This window comes from Belonocnema kinseyi, chromosome 9 (genome assembly GCF_010883055.1).
Source record: "Belonocnema kinseyi isolate 2016_QV_RU_SX_M_011 chromosome 9, B_treatae_v1, whole genome shotgun sequence".
Lineage (NCBI taxonomy): Eukaryota > Metazoa > Arthropoda > Insecta > Hymenoptera > Cynipidae > Belonocnema > Belonocnema kinseyi.
In genome coordinates, this window is record NC_046665.1 from 17,470,583 (window position 1) to 17,488,563 (window position 17,981).

The following is a 17,981-nucleotide window of genomic DNA, read 5'->3' on the forward strand; positions in this document are numbered from 1 at the left end:
GCTCTTCCCGACATGAACATAAACGGGGTTTCAGCGTATTTGTTCGAAAGTTAAAGTACTTTGTTGGTTAAGAATTACTCAATTTAAATTAAAGTTGAACTATTTCACTTTTTGTTTGAAAATGTATCATTTTTAGCAGAAAAATCATGTACTGTGTAGCGGATTGGACGGACGGAGCTACAGCGAATCCTTTGCGTATCCATGTAGTATCCTTTCCGTGTAATGCAAAAAAAACAGCAAGATAAACATTTCAATTATTGCTATTCGGATTCTACGTTAAATTTTCCGTGAGAAGGTCGCGGAGTAATTGCGATAGTTTTTTTAGGCGTTAAGGTAAGTGTGTCAGTTATCAGAATTTTAAGGCGAATTTGAGATTTCAAATGCTTAAAAAACTATATTAAATATATTTAAAGCTTACGAAATGGGTTTTATCGAATAAAGCGTACCTTTAGAAAGGTAAATTACTTATTACCTGTAACATATCCTATTAGAATGAATATTATAAGAAGTTCGAAGTCATAAATACGAGAATTCGTGGGTTATCGGCAAGTCAGAAGTCTGGGTCCTTCAGTTATCGGCTCTTCGATGTGTGAGTGATCGGCAATAGCGTTTAGGGAAAAACGTTTTTGCTGGGTATGGATACGCTTGAATTCGCCTTCAACAGAAGTTATGACATTTTTTTACATTTTTAACGCTGCAAAAAAACTATTCCAATTACTTCGTGCAATAATTTAAATGTTCATCTTGCTGTTTTTTAAAAGTTTTTGTTACATGATACGGAAAGGATACTATAGGGATACGCGAAGAGTAGGCTGTAGCGTTTCCTCTCCGTTCATTCCGGCCGCCAGGGCTATGTTGAAAGTCCTTGTTTTTGTGTAGAAAATTTACTTGTTAGGTTATTAATGTAGCTATGTTATGGAAAACTTATTTTCTGAAAATTCGCATTCTTTTGTTCGCAATAATTAACCTGTTTGGATTGAATATTAACTTTTTCGTTGAAAAGTCAAGTGTTTTACCTGCATAGAGCAAATCGCGCAATTTAAACATTATAATATAGTAATGATAAAAATGTTTCATACATTAATAGTAGTTGAAGAATGTTAAAATAAAAAAAAGTAAACTAAAAATTCATCTTCCAAAAGTCAGTTGAAGCTTTAGTTTTTGAGTTATAAAATATTTAAGCTGGCTAGTCAGGAGTGCGGCAGCGCCGGATTTATATTCAACGGGCCTTTGGGCACGAACGAGTGTGGAAGCCTTTGGTAAGGAATTTAAAAGCCTATTCGACAATATATTTCATGTATTTCTGATTCCTGACTTTCTTCATATTCGGAGAAAAAATATGGATTGAGTGAGAAAGTGGTACTGACAATTCTCTAATCAACTGTAAATCTTTTTGTCTTGGAAAACTCTACTTTTTTAGTTGTTTTTTATTACCTAATTATAAATAATTATAGTTGAAAAATTATCGGTTAAATTCAATATTACATTTTCTCAAGGAGTTGTATTATTTAAATGATCAATATGAAGATCACATTCTTTGATTTTTCAAAAAGGTACAAAAGAAAAAATAATGGGTTATTTAATTTGTGGGGGCCCCCGAGCACGTGCCCGAAGTGCCCTTATGTAAATCCGCCAATGGAGTGCGGTGTAATTAGTTGTGCGCCTGTCAGCGTAAGTCAGCTTCAATAACAATACCTTGGACTTCCGCGCACGCACGCACGTCTGTTTATACCACGATCCTGATTAGTCTAGCCTAAATATTATGACTCAAAAACTGAAACTTCAACTGATTTTTGGAAAAGGAATTGTCGATTTATTTCTTTTTATTTGTAATACACCATATAAGTCCGGACACCTGACTTTGGGACACCTTGTATTTGGCGATGCCTATTGATTTCAAAACATTCGTATGTGAAACTTTTTAGCATCTATAATTAAAGTATACTTTCCTTTTGTTTATAATGGTGTTGCAACGCAATATTTGACAGCAATTTTGAACCCTCTTTTCGTTCGAGGGTCGTATTTCAGATAGATGTCACATGTTCACATGTGAAAATTAATTTTCAGCGATTTAAAAAATATATTTGATATTATTTAATAATTAGCATTGTACACTCTTATAGAATGAAACTTGAAATTACGTATTTTAATTGTATTATTCATTAAAATTAATTTTTATCGAATATAGGTTATATTTGAATTAAAATACGTTTAATTTTTCTGTCAGTTAGAAATTATAGTTTTAACTATAAGAAAAATAGATTTAAGCATATAATCAATTATTTTTGTTTCACGTTTGGAATAAAAATCACATTATACTATATTCCTAGTAGGGGATGTCTTTAAAGTGACAATAGAAATTGAATATTTGTATTACATAAAAATAGAAGAACATTTGAAAAATTATTGTCAATAACTTTTATGTAGTTAAAAGATTCTCACAATCTTACTAAGTGTCCAGAGCATTTAATTTTGGCCCGATTTTAATATATTTGTAAATTAAAGTTCATTAAATTCTAAAAAGCTTGACGTTCCGAACTTTTGTCTCCTCTGTTTTTCAACTCTAAGTATGGAAAAACTGAAATTTTGTACATAACAATTTTTTATGCTTTAATAACTGATCAGGAAAATTTTATATTGTCTTAAATAAATGTTTAAGGACTTATAGAATACAAATAATTTGTTTATTATTCCAGCACTTTGTTATAAACCAATTTTATGAACAATGTGAAAAATAGTCTTACTATCAGTAACATTTTTTTGGTGAAAAGTGCTTCATATCAATGTAGGGATGACATTAAATTACAAAACAAATTAAAAAGTTTATAATAATCATTGTTATAAACAATTCTTGTGGTAAAATATTAAAATTTTAGATTTTTCCAAATTATAATTTCCTTTAATCGACAGAACGACTTCAGGTGTTCCTTAAAATAATAAACTTTTAATATTATTTGATAAAAAATAAGAATTTAAATTTCTATAAATAAATTAGATAAAAACTTAAAAATTTTAGCCCTTTCGGATAGAATTTTTTTAGCACTGGAAATGTTTGAAGCTACTAGAAGAATGACTGCTAGTTACAGACTTATTAGAAAAGTTGACAATAGCTACTGTTATTAACAAATCTTGTGACAAAATATTTAAACATAAAATTTTATCAAATTAAAATATTCTTTTATGTCTAGAATGGGTACAGATATTCCTGAACATAATATATCTTTGATAATATTTTTTGCTGTGTAACAACCTGAATATTTATAAACAAATAAGATAAAAGAAATTTCAAATTTCGGCAGTTTCACGTAGCAAAAAATCTGGTTCCTTCAAATAAAAAATTGAAAAATACAATTATTTTCCATAGCCATGGTATCCAGAGTTATGTTTTGTTTTTATACCTTTCAAAAGTTTCAATATTCTCTTTCAGAAATATGTGCATTGGACCAGGCGGTGGTCACTCAATGCTTTAGATGTGTCGCAACAAAGTCGACGTTGGAACCATGCAGCATATACTTATATCCCTAAGATAAGATAATAGATGACCGTTCAGATAATCGGGATAATACCCAGGTACTCTTCAGATAATGGACTTAAAAAACTAAATGAATTGCAGAAAACAATATAAAAATAAGTAGAAATACATAAATATATATCAGAATAATTATTTATGCATTTCTAGTTGTTTTTGCACTGTTTTCTATACAAAAATATGTTTTTATAAAAAAAGAATATTGTGAAATTATTTTTTGAAGTATGTTACCGGCAAAAACCACAACAACGAACAGTTACCGTTTTTACTGTTGGCCATTTTTGAAATTTAGAACTTAGGCTAGCGCAGTGAGGTGCAGGGAACGCAATCGCTGTGCCATCTGGCGTATACTCCTAACGGGATCCTATATATGATTCTACATAGGAACCTACATGTTTCACCTATAGGTGCCACCTATAGGAAATGACATAGGATCATCGTATAGGTTTCTGTGTAGGATCCTATATAGGTTCATGTATAGGATCCTGTATATGTTTCTATATAGGACCATTTACAGATGCACAGTACTATTCTATGACACCTCCCTACCGATAGAAATCTCAGAGTATTCTCAAGCGAAATAGCCTGGCCCATTTGATTCTATAAGCAGAGTCGATTTGAATGATTTAGTCTATGAGATAGTCTGAGAGATTTGGGTCTTTTTCAAGGTCGTTTTAGTGGCCCTTTTAAGAGTGGTGCGACGGTAATATAATGCTCCTTCTGTATTCGTCACGTACCGGGCGGGCAGAGTTATTTACAGCAGTTGGCCGTCACTAACCCGACTCTCCCTTTTTAATTTTATCTTCAAATTATTAACACTTTTTTTAAATTGATGAATTTTCTTTGGCGTATCTCATTCCATTTACGAGAAACGTTGTATTAATTCCAATTTTAAGCGTTTAAAAAAAAAGTTAGATATCTGAAATCATCGAAACCCGTAGATTCCGAATTATTATGTTTTAAGCTGTTAACTATGAAATTTAAAAAATCTACTTCTAAATTTAAATCTGAAAGCTTAACAAAGGACCCTTGAGTAGCGGCTACTCTAATGATATAGCCTCTCTGCTTGTTATTTATGATCGTATTTCTATTTCAATTTCGGAAAGGACATTCTAAATCCTTTAAAACATTTAAAAGAGCTACCTGGACCTTTAAATATATCTACCTGAGTGCCTGCGGAGAATTTCTCTGAGCTTCTCTGACCCTAGAGAATCTTTAGAATATACTCAGAGATTTCTATCGGTAGGGCTACGGCTGCGCAGACGTTTTTTTGGTCCTCCAGGAGCACCTAGAGACATTCATACCATCAGATACCATGAGGCACCATTAGTTCGGTACCACCCTGCCGGAAGAAAGGAAAGAATCGAAAAGGCCGCTTCGGAAAGATTCAGAAAGATTTCGGAAAGAGAATCGGAAAGGGCTATGTGAACTTTGCTTCCGTTTCTTTCCGAACATCGAGCTGTCCCATGAATCTTTCCGATTCTTTCCGCTCAGTGCAGAGTGCCCATCTAGTTAGTCTCTAGGTATCTAACCTTATAAGCGAGTTGCGGCGAAGTCCTGCGGTTTTCCTTATGACAGGCTTTTAATTATATATATATATATATATATATAATTAAAAGTTTGCCATAATAGGCCGTAAGCCCACAACGTAAATGGCAACGTGATACGGATAAGGCCAATTTTCACCTGAGATGTTCGTCTTATGATGAGGAACTTGAAAATGGAGGAAAAGAATCGGAAAACGGAAAGAATCGGAATAAATCATCAAAACACTGCGTCACTTATTCGGAAAGAAATTGGAAAGGTTCAGAAAGAAGTAAATGGATTGAGACACTTCGCAAAAGTTCGAAAAGACATCGGGAAGCTTCGGAAAGAGAAAGCGTTCGGAAAGAAACGGAAGCGAAGTTCACATAGAAATCGTAAAGAATCGGAAAGGTACTTTCTTTCCGATTCTTCCGCTAGGGCATCAGTTAGGTACCATTAGGTACCTTATTAGGGAGTGTCCTATACAGGCACCTATATAGGATCCTATGTCGGCCTACAGGTGGCACCTATAGGTAAAATATATAGGATCCTATGTTGATTCCTATATAAGATCCGATATGGGAACCTATATAAGAATTTTTTTAGGGATTGGACTAAGAGCTTTCTTTTCACAGTTGTATTATTTTGTGCACTACATTATATATTTTTTTCTCTATTTGTTTCATTTTCTAAATCTGGGATTTTGTGTTAAAAATAGATCTAAGTACTTAATAATTGTAGGCAATTTTATAACAATTTGTTGTGTTTAATATTTGTCCAATAAATGGTTTTCCATTAAAGAGAGAATTTAATTTAAACGAGAAACAATTGGAAAAGGTTAAAAAAAATTAAATCATGATTTTATCCCTCATTTTAAAAGAAAATTACTGAGTTCAGCCTTTATTAAAGCTTGTTTCTACAACAAGTTTGCAGGTTGGTTTAACACATATTTTATCTTGAAATTTCAACCTGAAAAATATACTGACATCAAAATAACAGAGGTTTTTGTACACTCGCTAAATCTATCTGATAGTTAGAAAGTATCAGAATTCATGAATTCAAGTTTACCTTCCGATACAAATGAAGATATTAATGATTTCCCGATTTTTTACACATCAGAAGAAGCTTCGGCGTTAATAGAGGAAGTTAGTTTGTCTAAAAGTCAGTATCACATGATCCATATACAGGCAAAAAGGGAAATGCTGACATTTACCCAGTATACGACAATTTGGCAAAAGCTAAAGAAGAATGTTATCTATATTCAATTAAAGTAACGGAAAAGGGTTTTACAAATAGATTAAGATCTTTATTAGATCATACGATATCTCGGATTTAAAAATTTTTTTTAGAATATAATTATTAATGATGAATTAAAATTATAGATGTATAAACTGTCTTTGTTGATAAAAGTACAAATAACGTCAAAAGTGTAAAATTTCTGTTTAGAACCTCATGCGCAAAAGAAGCGGAGGTTAGAATACTTAGGGTTCTACATTTTATCACAAAAACGAAGACAGAAAAACGCACAAACAAAACTTTTTTTTTAAAATTATTAATTTGTTTGCGATGGACATAATGAAACATAAGTTCTCAAAAATTTGAAAGTTTTTCTTTTGTCTTTTGATCATCTTATATGATTGTGAAATACGGTTGTGATGACTTTTTAAGCCAAAGCACTTACTAGCAAAAGAAAGATGATCCAGATATGGTGGATAATAGTATCTTCACGGTTTCAAGGGTACCACTCCGACTTCACTTAGAGGATTCAGTTAATTCTGTAGTGTGGGCAAAATCCTAATCCATCGGCAACATCATACTGCAGGCCAATACTATATGAATTCGCAACAGAACCCCCAGAAAAAACCAATTCAGTTATATCATCACTTCAAAAATAAATCGATAAAATGAAGCCTACAATAATAAAGAATGATTCCGGTATTTCTGTGATAAAACCTGATATAAAGTTGAAAATGCTCGACCAAAAAGTTTTCCAGGCTCTGTCTGGAACTTTATCATCTATGACTTGCTATAATTGTCAAGCTACACCTAAAGAGATGAATGTCTTAGATAGAGGCGAAGGCAAAGTTATAGATATGAAGTCATATGATTATGGAATTTCAACACTAGATTTATATAAAGATGTTTTCTTCAGATCCTGAACTAACAGCAAAAATTACAGGGATAAACTTGGAGTTAGTGGAAAGATTTACGTACATTTTGCACAAATTAACAAGTACAGAGCCAAGGTCGCCACGAAGGAATAGTTAAGAGTTGTATCCCTGTAAGCGGGGAGTGGAACACCGAACGTCGAAGAATTCGTTAATGTTTGTCACGAATGGATAACCAGGGTCAGTTCCGCGCACATGCGTATTGACGGTTGCCATGACAACACCCGTTAGAAGTTTTGGACTTGTGTTTTGAACATTTCTGTTACGCTTTACAATTCCTGTGATGCCAGTTTAAAAACAATATAAGTTGAATGTTTTCATAAAAATTAAAAGTAAACATTTCAAGCTCATAAAATACAAACATTTTAAACATAATAAGCTACAACATTTTATTTACTGAAATTAACTTTGTCACTTACTCACGTAATCCACAAATGGTTTTAATAATGTCAGTATAATACTTAAACTTTCTAGATACTTTTAGATACAAACATGAAAATAACCTACATATGCATCAAGATGTCAAAATATAACATAGGCGAGTGGGTAGAACACGTGACAGCGCAAACAGCACTGCGCATGTGCGCGCAACTGGCCCTCGGTATCCATTAATGGCATTCGTTGAACTCGAAAGTTCATTATTTTTTATCAGCTTTAGACAGTTTGTAAGCGGATTACATCTCTAAAGAAAAAAGTATTCAGCCCTTTGTGAAATAAGTGAAATTCGTTTTTTTTTTACATATTTTAAATTGCTATTTTAGAAAATTGATTCAACATTTAAAACTAAGTAAAAATGTATGATAAAAGAATTACGATAAACTGAAAACTGCGTTTTATGAAAGTTTTCCTGTAGCAGAAAATTATTTTTTGTCGTTGATGTTATTAAAGCGATTTTGTACGGGACTTTTCTTTACTATTAATTACTTTTGGATCGCTTTAAACGTTTTAAATATTCAAAGATAAAAAGTATTGAGTCCTTTATTCAATAAGTGAAACTTAATTCGTTGTTTCGCAAATTTTAAATGATTGTTTAGGAAGTTTTATTTCGCACTAAAAACTTAAAGATTATTATATAAAAGAGTTGGATAAATTGATAACTACATTTCATGAAGATTTATGTACAAAGAAAATCGTTTCTTGTCATCAAGGTCATTGACGCATTTTTGCACTTGAAATTTCTTTAGTGTTTATCACTTTTAAATATTTTATAAATCTTTTAAATATTTAAAGAAGAAAAGCGTAGAGTCTTTTTTGAAATAAGTAAAACTCAATTCTGAAATCTTTCTACATAGCATTTCAGTTCAACAGCTTTTAGTTTGAAGACGGCTGAGGCTCACCATACGACTTGGTACGACGCTGCCTTGCAATACTAGGGCTGTGTGGCAGACACTAGGTGTGTGCGAATTATATAATTTAATAATTTAAAAAATGAAGGTTATATGAAGATAATTTTAAAAATATTTTTTTTCCGTTGAGGAATCATGTTTTGAATTTTCATAAACTGTCGCTTAGAATTTAGATTTTTTCGTCTAAGTGGCTCTTCTTAAGTACAAATTACGTTAAGGGGGTCTTCTAGTGTGACGGCCGTTGTCTAATGCTATTTTGGGGATTTTATTTTTGAAAAACACTTGAAACAAAATATTTTCGGAGGTACAGCTTCAGAAAAAATTCAACTTTACTCCTTTTTTGGGGTCTATACAAGTGCTAAAAAAACTAACAAAGCAATCTTAATTCTTTTAGTTCAACTTGAAGTTGTATATGCGTTAAAGATGCTCTATAAATTTGAGTAGAAACAATCAAACAGTTTTCGAGATATTATGGCAGCAGTTTAAAAAGATCGTGTTTTGAGAAAACACGTTTAAAGTTGTTGTATATAATTCATAATAAAATGGCCTCACCATCAATCTGCTATGTCTGGAGCATAGAGTGCATATATTACGTAACACGTTTTTCTTTTGTTTGACTAAAGGCAAGCATAAAATTGCTGTGAAGTTGAGAAGGACACAACGATATATAACTGCTTCGGGTTGCGCGTGTAACTTTTCAACCACTTCAAATCGCGAAAAATCCTTTCACCCACGTCTTGTATACATGTTTCAGACGTGATTTATGAAAAAACAAATCGATTTTTTTGATCTGACACATTAAACGACCCCCTTAAGTCAATGAACTAGTCTATTGTTCCTATCGGAACAAAATGTAGTATTGTACATATTCTTAGATTAAGAAAATATATTTTTTTGGAGTGTCTCAGAAATGATTTCTTGGAAGTAAACTATGTTGTGCATTTGAATACATCTCTGTATGAAGTAAGAAAATAAAATATCAGAGTATTACAACAATTTCATCAAATAAAATATATTGAAGTTAAAAAGGATATTTATTGGTACATTATTTTGTATGCGTTCCTAGATTCACACTATACGATCCCTAGATTCCCACTAAATATTTCCTAGATGCCTACTTGACGTTTCCTACAATCCGTTCACGATAGGAAGGCCCTTCGAAAACAGCTGCACCTTTTTGTAATTTAATCATAAGAAAAAAAAATGCATAAAACACAGCTTATACCATAATAAAGCTTAATTTATTTAGCGTCATACAAGTCCCCATTTGTTTATACACAAAAAATGTTTCGGAAAAAATCCTTCGCGAATGGATGAAAACCCTGGTTTTTTGCGTCCCTAATTAAGGTAAAATGCATTTAAACAGGACTATGCTATCTCTCACAATATACGTAGTGGAGAGCTATATTCTGGCTTGAATTTCTTGGAAAATTTCGACAAGTACAATCGAATAGCAATTAGTAATAACTATCTTGAAACCTATTAATTGTGAATAAATAATACTCGAAGACCGATGTATGGTAGTGTGAGTGTGAGGGCACTATTAAATCGAGTTACAGAATTTCTGATTGCCGCAGTGGGCTGAATTGGGAATTTATTATTCAAGATTATCCACATCCTACAGTTCTTAAGCGATTCTCATTCTTTTAAAGTGATTAGTAATAGTTGCATAAGTGCCCCTATGCATTAGATTTTTCAATTTTTATTCTTATATATTTTTTATGTGAATAAAAAAAGAGCAAAAATAAGGCATTTTTCATTATTACTTTGTATCTTTAAATAAATAACTCAATTAATCCAATTCTCGATGAAAATGAATATTGAAGTATCTAAAAAATATAAATAACTAACAGAATATCCAGTCTACTTTTTATAAACAAATTATGTTATTAAAATATTAACATCGTGAAAATTTAATTTGCAAAGTATATTTGCATGTTGAAATTCATTGATTTTATCGGCAGAAACATACTTGATGATGAAAATTTGTTATCTGGTATAATTTGTTTATTTTATAAACAGATTAGAAACTAAAATCAATATGGTTAAACTCCAAAAAAATGAATTCTTTAGGAAATAGTTCAACTTTTACCAAAGAAGTTGAATTTTCAATCTAAAAAGATGAATTTTTAACCAGAAATGTAACAGTTGATATTTCAGCCAAAAACTATTGTAATTTTAAGTCAAAAGGAAAGGACACTAGTTTTCAAACGAAAAGTTTAATCTTTAACAACATGAATTTTCAATAGAAATGATGAATCTTGAACTGAAATAGTCTCATTCAAGAGATAAAGAGAAAATTCTAATCCCGAAGATTAGGTTCTAGTCAAAAATACGAATTTTCAATAAAACACGAGAATTCGCAAGTAAAGAATTAACAACAAAACACCTGAATCCTCAAATAAAACACATTAGGTTTCAACAGAAAAGTTTTTTTCCAATAGAAATTGAATTTTCAATAGAAATGATGAATCATGAAATGGAATAGTTTCATTTAAGCAAAAAAGATAGATTTAAAAAAAATGAATTTTCAACAAAACACGTGAATTCTCAAGTAAAGAAGATACTTTGGTAATCAACAGTTGAATAGTTACATTGTCAGTTGAAAAATAAGTGTTGCGGTTAAAGAAATATTAATTTACAACAAAACCTATCTAATTTTAAAAGAGTTTTTAAATTTTCAAAGAAAGTGATGAATTTCCAAGTAAAATTTTAGCAAAAAGGACGAATTTTCAATTAAAAAATAAATTATACACGAAAAGCTAAATAGTTGATTTTCACACAAAAAATTAATGTTGATATGAACTCATGAATTAATAAGTAAAATAACCCTGCTTGTAGCTACTTGATCTAAAGTAGTTCTGAACGTTCAGATAAACGAAATTTTTTATTAATTGTCTTCTAAACTATAAGCAGTGCAAAAATTCATTACATTGAAAATAATGCAATCATAAATTAAATTTATAAAGAATATTTTTATTTGCTAGTATAAACAATATTTCTGAACCAATAAGAATCGTAAAAATATATTTCGTTAATGTGAACGTTCAGAACTTCAGGTGCATGAATATTTGAATTTCAGCGAGAAAAATGAATTTCGAACTGAGAAGATTATTTTATAGCAAAAAATACAATTTTTAAAAAATAAACATTAATTTTCAACTATAGAAGATAAATAGTTAACCAAAAATCGAATACCTACATTTTCAGTTACAAATATTAATTTTTAACCAAAGTGATTTCGACCGAATAGATGAATTCTTAAATCAGTCATGGTATCCCTCTGTTCCCTCACACCCACACTATCATTCAACTTGCCTTCCAGGATTATTTGTTAATAATTAATGAATAGGTTTCAATATTGTTACTACTATTTGTTATTCGATTGTATTTATTGAAATTTTCCAAGTAATTGAAGCCAAAACATAGCTCCCTACTATGTTTAATATGAGAGATAGCATAGTCCTGTTTAAATGCATTTTACCTCAATTGTTATTATTATATTTCAATTTTTTCACGTATGCATAGTCAAAACATGAAAGCATCTGCATTATTTTTTCCCATTTTTTTACATCGTTCGCCTCACAGATGTCGTCATCGAAAGTCAAGCAAGGGCAGAGTGACGCAGCTATTTTGGAGGAGCCTTCCAATCGTGAACGGATAATAGACACGTACTATACACAATAGGGTCGACTTAAGAAAGATTTACCGCATTACTGCTTACCCCATAAAAAAAGACTGAGGACGGTGACCCTTTTGAGGATAGCAGTCGTCTAGTTATAATCTACGGCGATGCCCACCTCACATTTTGTTTTGACCTTTTTCGGTTGCCCCCACCTTTGCATCCAGCGCGTTACCCCTCGCTTGCTTGTTCTCGCCTGGGATTATATATCAGAAGGCTAGTGTACCTGAGAGATTTAAACTGGACATTGTAAACAGAAATCATAAATCTCATTTTGCGGATTTCCCACAATAAAATTAAGCGGTTGCCTCTGTTGGTTCCACTTTAGCCCAAGGAGTTTATTACACTCAAATTCGAAGAAATGTTAAATAGTGAAATTGAATTTTTTTATATAAAAATTGAACTATTTTCCTTTTGATTTGACGGTTTAATTTAAAAACTCAAATTTGGAAGAATAAATTTTGTTGTAATCTTTAAAACAAAGATTCTAAGTTCTTCATTTTATTTACATAGACAAATCAAAACTTTTAATAATTTTTTTTTCTCAGGGCCCTTAATTTATTTTTATGTGGCTCCAGGCAAACTTCCGTTTGCCGCCCTGTAGAAAAAGATTTTATTCCACAAAAACACTGGTAATCCTCAAATCAAATTATTTTTTTTTTAATACTTTTTTTAAATGCCCAAGCTCATTATTTTGGCAGAGTGGCCCGTTCACCGAGTTCAAGAGATCGAACGAAAAGAGGTTATACACTACTTCCGCCCTGCAGCGTTAAACAATGCGATTTCTCTGCGTCTACTGACGCCATTAAGAGAATAGAAAATTCATTACTTAAAAAAACATTAAAATTAAATAAAATATGTAAGCCGCCCACCTTGCCACTAATCCATGTCCAGGGATGTAGCAGCTCGTCTCACTCACAAATAAAAAAAAATCACAGACAATCCGTATGCCACTCTGTGGCGAAAACTGCACAGTTACGAAAAGTAAAGAAAACACTTCCTCACACGAGGCTCGAACGATAAAAAGACAACGAGTTCGCTCGTCTCGGCAGCACGAAAGATGTGTCTTCTGCGTTGTCGTAGTGTCATGGTGTGTGGAGGGAGATTTCGGGACCCTACTGCCCAAGAGATGATAATAGTGGTGCTGGGACGAATCCTCAACGGTGAGATATGAATCACCCCAGGTACAGGATTTGAAGTGCGGGAATCTCATCCACATTCAACCCCCGGTGAACAACCTATGGTTGCGCCTGCACCTGTGCGACTTCAACCCGCCTTGCCTCCTCGTTGTTCATAGCGCTGGTCCTTGATGAAAAGAAAAATCAGGGACTGAGAGCGACATGCGTGAAGAGCGTAAAATCCGCTCCTCGCCATCTCTTCTCCTTTTTATATTTTCTCAGCGTTACGAACGAGGTTGCACGATGCGAGCTTCGCGAGAACGGAGACTGAGTGACCGAGAGACCACCGGGAAACTCGACGTTGCCATTGCGAGCTTCTTCATGAACGCGCGAACGCGGCGAAGCTCGCTGATCCGGACTGCAGGCAGAAATCATGTCTAATTCATCACTAGCGAGCGCCTACTCGTATCATAGATACGTTATTCGGTATTTAAGCCGTTCCCCAGATCCATAGGCTGAATTATAACGAGGAGAAGAGTTTCTTTGTTCGGGGCGCTCATATAGTAGAATCAGGGGCGAAACCAGAAAAATATTTTAAGGTGTTGGGGACGGGTTTCTAAAAATCTCCCCTAGATCCGCCTTTAAGCAGATATACATTTCATTAGATGGCAGTGCATAACACGTTATATAGTTAAATACGTCACATCATTTGTGCGCTTTACTTGAACTTTACTTTAACATTTTTATTTTACATATGATCTGTTATTGATCTATTTATATATTTTGTTGAAAATTCATATATTTTCGTAAAAAATTCATCTCTAGTTGAAAACTTTTTTTTTTCTTAAATTATGTTTTCAAGTCATTTATAAATCTAGAAAGTTCAAATTTCATCTCTTCGGTTCTAAATGTTATTACTTTTCGTTTAAGACTGAACAGAAATATATTTTTTCATGAATAATTCTATGATAAATGAATATGAAAAAGATTCACAATTACAAAACCAGACTTTAAAACTACCTCCCTTTCCGGCAGATTGGAGATAAGAAATAATAACTGAAGAAAAGATAGATGAAAAAAGGCAACCAAATTCTTTCAAATGCATAGTTTTTTTCTTCAAAATTAAAGTATTTAGTTAATTAAAGTATTTAGTATTTCTTGGAAAATTAACCTTCTTGTAAAAAATATGTTAATATTTTTTAGGAAATTGTTTCTTTATTACACAATTCACGTCTGGGGTTAAAAGATTAACTACTTTATAAAAAGACTGGTTTTTGGGTTAAAAATTAATTGCTTCAACGAAAAGTGTTACAAAATTTTCCATTTTTTTCAAAAAACTGTTTTTTGGAGTTTAACATTTTTTAAAATAAATCATTAATGATCAATAGTTTGCAGAGAAAGAGAAGGAGAGAGCGGTCTTTCATGAATAAATTTCTCCAATTTTAACACAATTTCAGTCAATTAAAAACTTTACATTTTTCCTATTATGTGCCGCAATGATTACATTTGTTACAAGATATTACATTTTTACTCAGTGAAAGCAGTCGAATAATTTCTTTCAAGAATTGCGAAATGCCAACGGTACAATTAGTAACGGTGTAATGTACAACATTTTTAATTCGTTATTATATTGGGGGTTGAAAAGGAGGGTTTTTCGGAAGTTATAAGGGAATGAAATTTTTTTAGTTCCTTAGGACATCAGATGGAAAAATTATGAGGCCATTATATTTTTGGTCTGGAATTTAGGGAATTTTTTAAACATTTTTTACCATTTTTATTATCTGAGATTCAAATTTAGTCATGTACTAACATTTGTTAACTTTAAGAACAAATTATATGAACAAAAACATTTTTTTTGGCGTTTTCAAGGAAAAATAAATGTTTTTTTTTATCCGAAATTCCTTAAATCATATTCAGCAAATTTATTCATGCATTAACACTTGTTAATTTTAAGAACAAATTATATTATCAAATGCATATTTTTGGCGTTCTTAAGCAGAAATAAATCGTTTTTTCATCTGATCTTGCTCAGATTATATTCAACCAATTTAGTTGGGCATTAACATTTGTTAATTTTACGAACAAATTATATAAACATTTTGACAGTGGAACAGTTTTGAATTTTAAGCGTTTAAAATGAAAGTTCAACACATCTCTCATTGAGAATTGTTTCATTTAAACGCTAGAGCAATTACACGTACTGTACAATAGAAGAAATGTGTATGAGTAGAACATTTAAGAGAATGGAACTATTTTAATTTACTTGTGTAGTCGTAAATTAATTTTTTAAACTGAAATTTCAACTATTCCATTTTTAATTCAAAATTTAGCTTTTTCTGTTGCATTAAAAATACAAATCCTTGGTTGGAAATTCATGTTTCTGATCGAAAATTCTGAAGTTTAGTTGACAGAAGTTGCGTTGGAAGATGAACTATATTGCTGAAAACTCGGGGTTTTAGTTGTTTTTTTTAAATAAGAAATCATACTTTCCCTGGGAATTAAAGTATCATTTGTTGATAAAAGTTCAATTTCTGTAGAAAACAAAAATAAGAGAACAATAATCAGTAAATTATTCTCTCAAAAATAATTCTTATAAATAATATTAATATTGATAAAACATGTAACTATTTGGTTGAAAACCCGTTTATTAAGGTAGAAATGTGTTTTATAATTGAGAATTCAAGTATTCACGTTAAAGGGTCATTATTGAAGGCAAAAGTTAGTTTTTTCATTGGAAATTTCAAATACCTTCGTGTAGAAATTCAATTTTGGTTCAAAATCTAACTACATTCTTGAAAACACGTTTCATCGTTTGATAATTAATTGTCTCCAATGAAAAGTTAACTGCAGGTTTCTAGTTTCTAACAACATATTGAACTTTTTAAAATTTCGAATAAACATTCCTTACGAATTGAACTTTATTTTTGGTTATTCCTATCTTTTATGACAAATTTTTCTTTTTGGTGTAAAATGAAGTGTCTTGGTTGAAAATTAATATCCTTGTTTGAAAGTTAAGGTAAATTGTTGTAAGTTCATTTTATTTTTTACAAATTTAACTAATGATTTTAAAAAAACGTTATTCTTGGTTCAAAATGTATTTTATAATGAAAAATGTAATTATTGCAGTTCAAGGTTCTTGATTTTATTTGAAAAGTAATTTCTCGAATTACAAATGTAACATTTTTTTGAAGTTCGTTCTTTTTGAAGTAGAAAATTAATGTTTTAATTGAAAATGTAACTGTTTCATTTCTGGTAGGAAACTCATCTTCTTGATTGAAAATTTACCTCTTTGTCTAAAAATTCATGTATTTGGTGAAAAATGAGTATTCTTAAGTTCTTATGTATAAAATTAAAGTACTTCATTAAATGTTGTACTTACTTGGTTAAAATTGCAGTTGATTGGTTGAGGGGCTTAAATATTTTGTTAAAAACTCTTTTTGTAGGTTAAATATTACTTTTTCAAGTCGCAATTTAACCATTCCATTTTTATTGAAAATTAAATTATTTAAGTTTTTATTAAGAATTTATCCTACATTTTTGGTTTGTGAATGCAACTGTAGGAAGGAAAGTATACCTAAATTCTTAAACATTTATATAATTAATAGAAAATTTCACTATTTTTTTAAAAATTAGTCTTTTGGATAGACAATTTATTAGTTCCCTACCGAGAGAAATCTCTGAGCTTTCTTTAGCGAAATAGCTTGGCCCATTTGAGTCTATAAACAAAGTCGATTTGAAACAAAATAGTCTCGGAGATAGTTTGAGAGATTTGGGTCCTTTTCAAGATCCTTTTAGTGGTCGTTTTAAGAGTGGTGCGACGGTAATATAATGATCCTTTCGTATTCGTCACGTACCGGGCGGGCAGAGTTATTTACAGTAGTTGGTCGTGGCTAATCCGCTCTCCCTTTTTAAATTTCTCTTGAAATTATTAACACTTTTTTTAACTGATGAATTTTCTCATTATACTTATTTATAATTATAACTTATATAGTGATATACAATTTTCTAGTTGAATTCAAAAATGTTGTCTTTTTTGGCGTATCTCATTCCATTTACGAGAAACGTTCTATTAATTCCAATTTTAAGCATTAAAAAAAAAACTTATATATCTGAAGTCATCGAAACCCATAGATTCCGAATTATGTTTTAGGCTGTTAACTATGAAATTAAAAAAATCTACTTCTAAATTTTAATCCGAAAGCTTAACAAAGGACCCTTGAGTGTCGGCTACTCTATTGAGATAGCCTCTCTGCTTGTTATTTATGATCTTATTCTTATTTCAATTTCGGAAAGGATATTTTAAAGCCTTCAGACCATTTAAACTAGCTTCCTGGACCTTTAAAACTATCTACCTGAGTGCCTGCGGAGAATTTCTTTGAGATTCTTTGACCTAAAGAATTTTTAGTATATACTCAAAGATTCTTTTCGGTAGGGTTGTATTACAAAATTCATCTTTCTTGTTTGAAAATTGAAGATTCTTTCAACAATATCGTCTGTTTGTCAACATTTTTCTAATTTACGAGGGTAGTTCAATAAGTCCTTAGAATGAAGTATAAAAACAATTTTTTTTGGGTAAATTTTTTTTTTATTTTTCAACATAATCTCCTTGGAGCT

At 31.3% G+C, this 17,981-nt stretch overlaps 1 protein-coding gene across 1 annotated transcript in view; it reads right to left on the reverse strand.

Annotated features, from left to right (window-relative positions):
• LOC117180360 overlaps positions 1-17,981 on the reverse strand; it is a 352,021-nt gene that overhangs the window by 2,536 nt on the left and 331,504 nt on the right. The gene's annotated exons all lie outside the window — the stretch shown is intronic.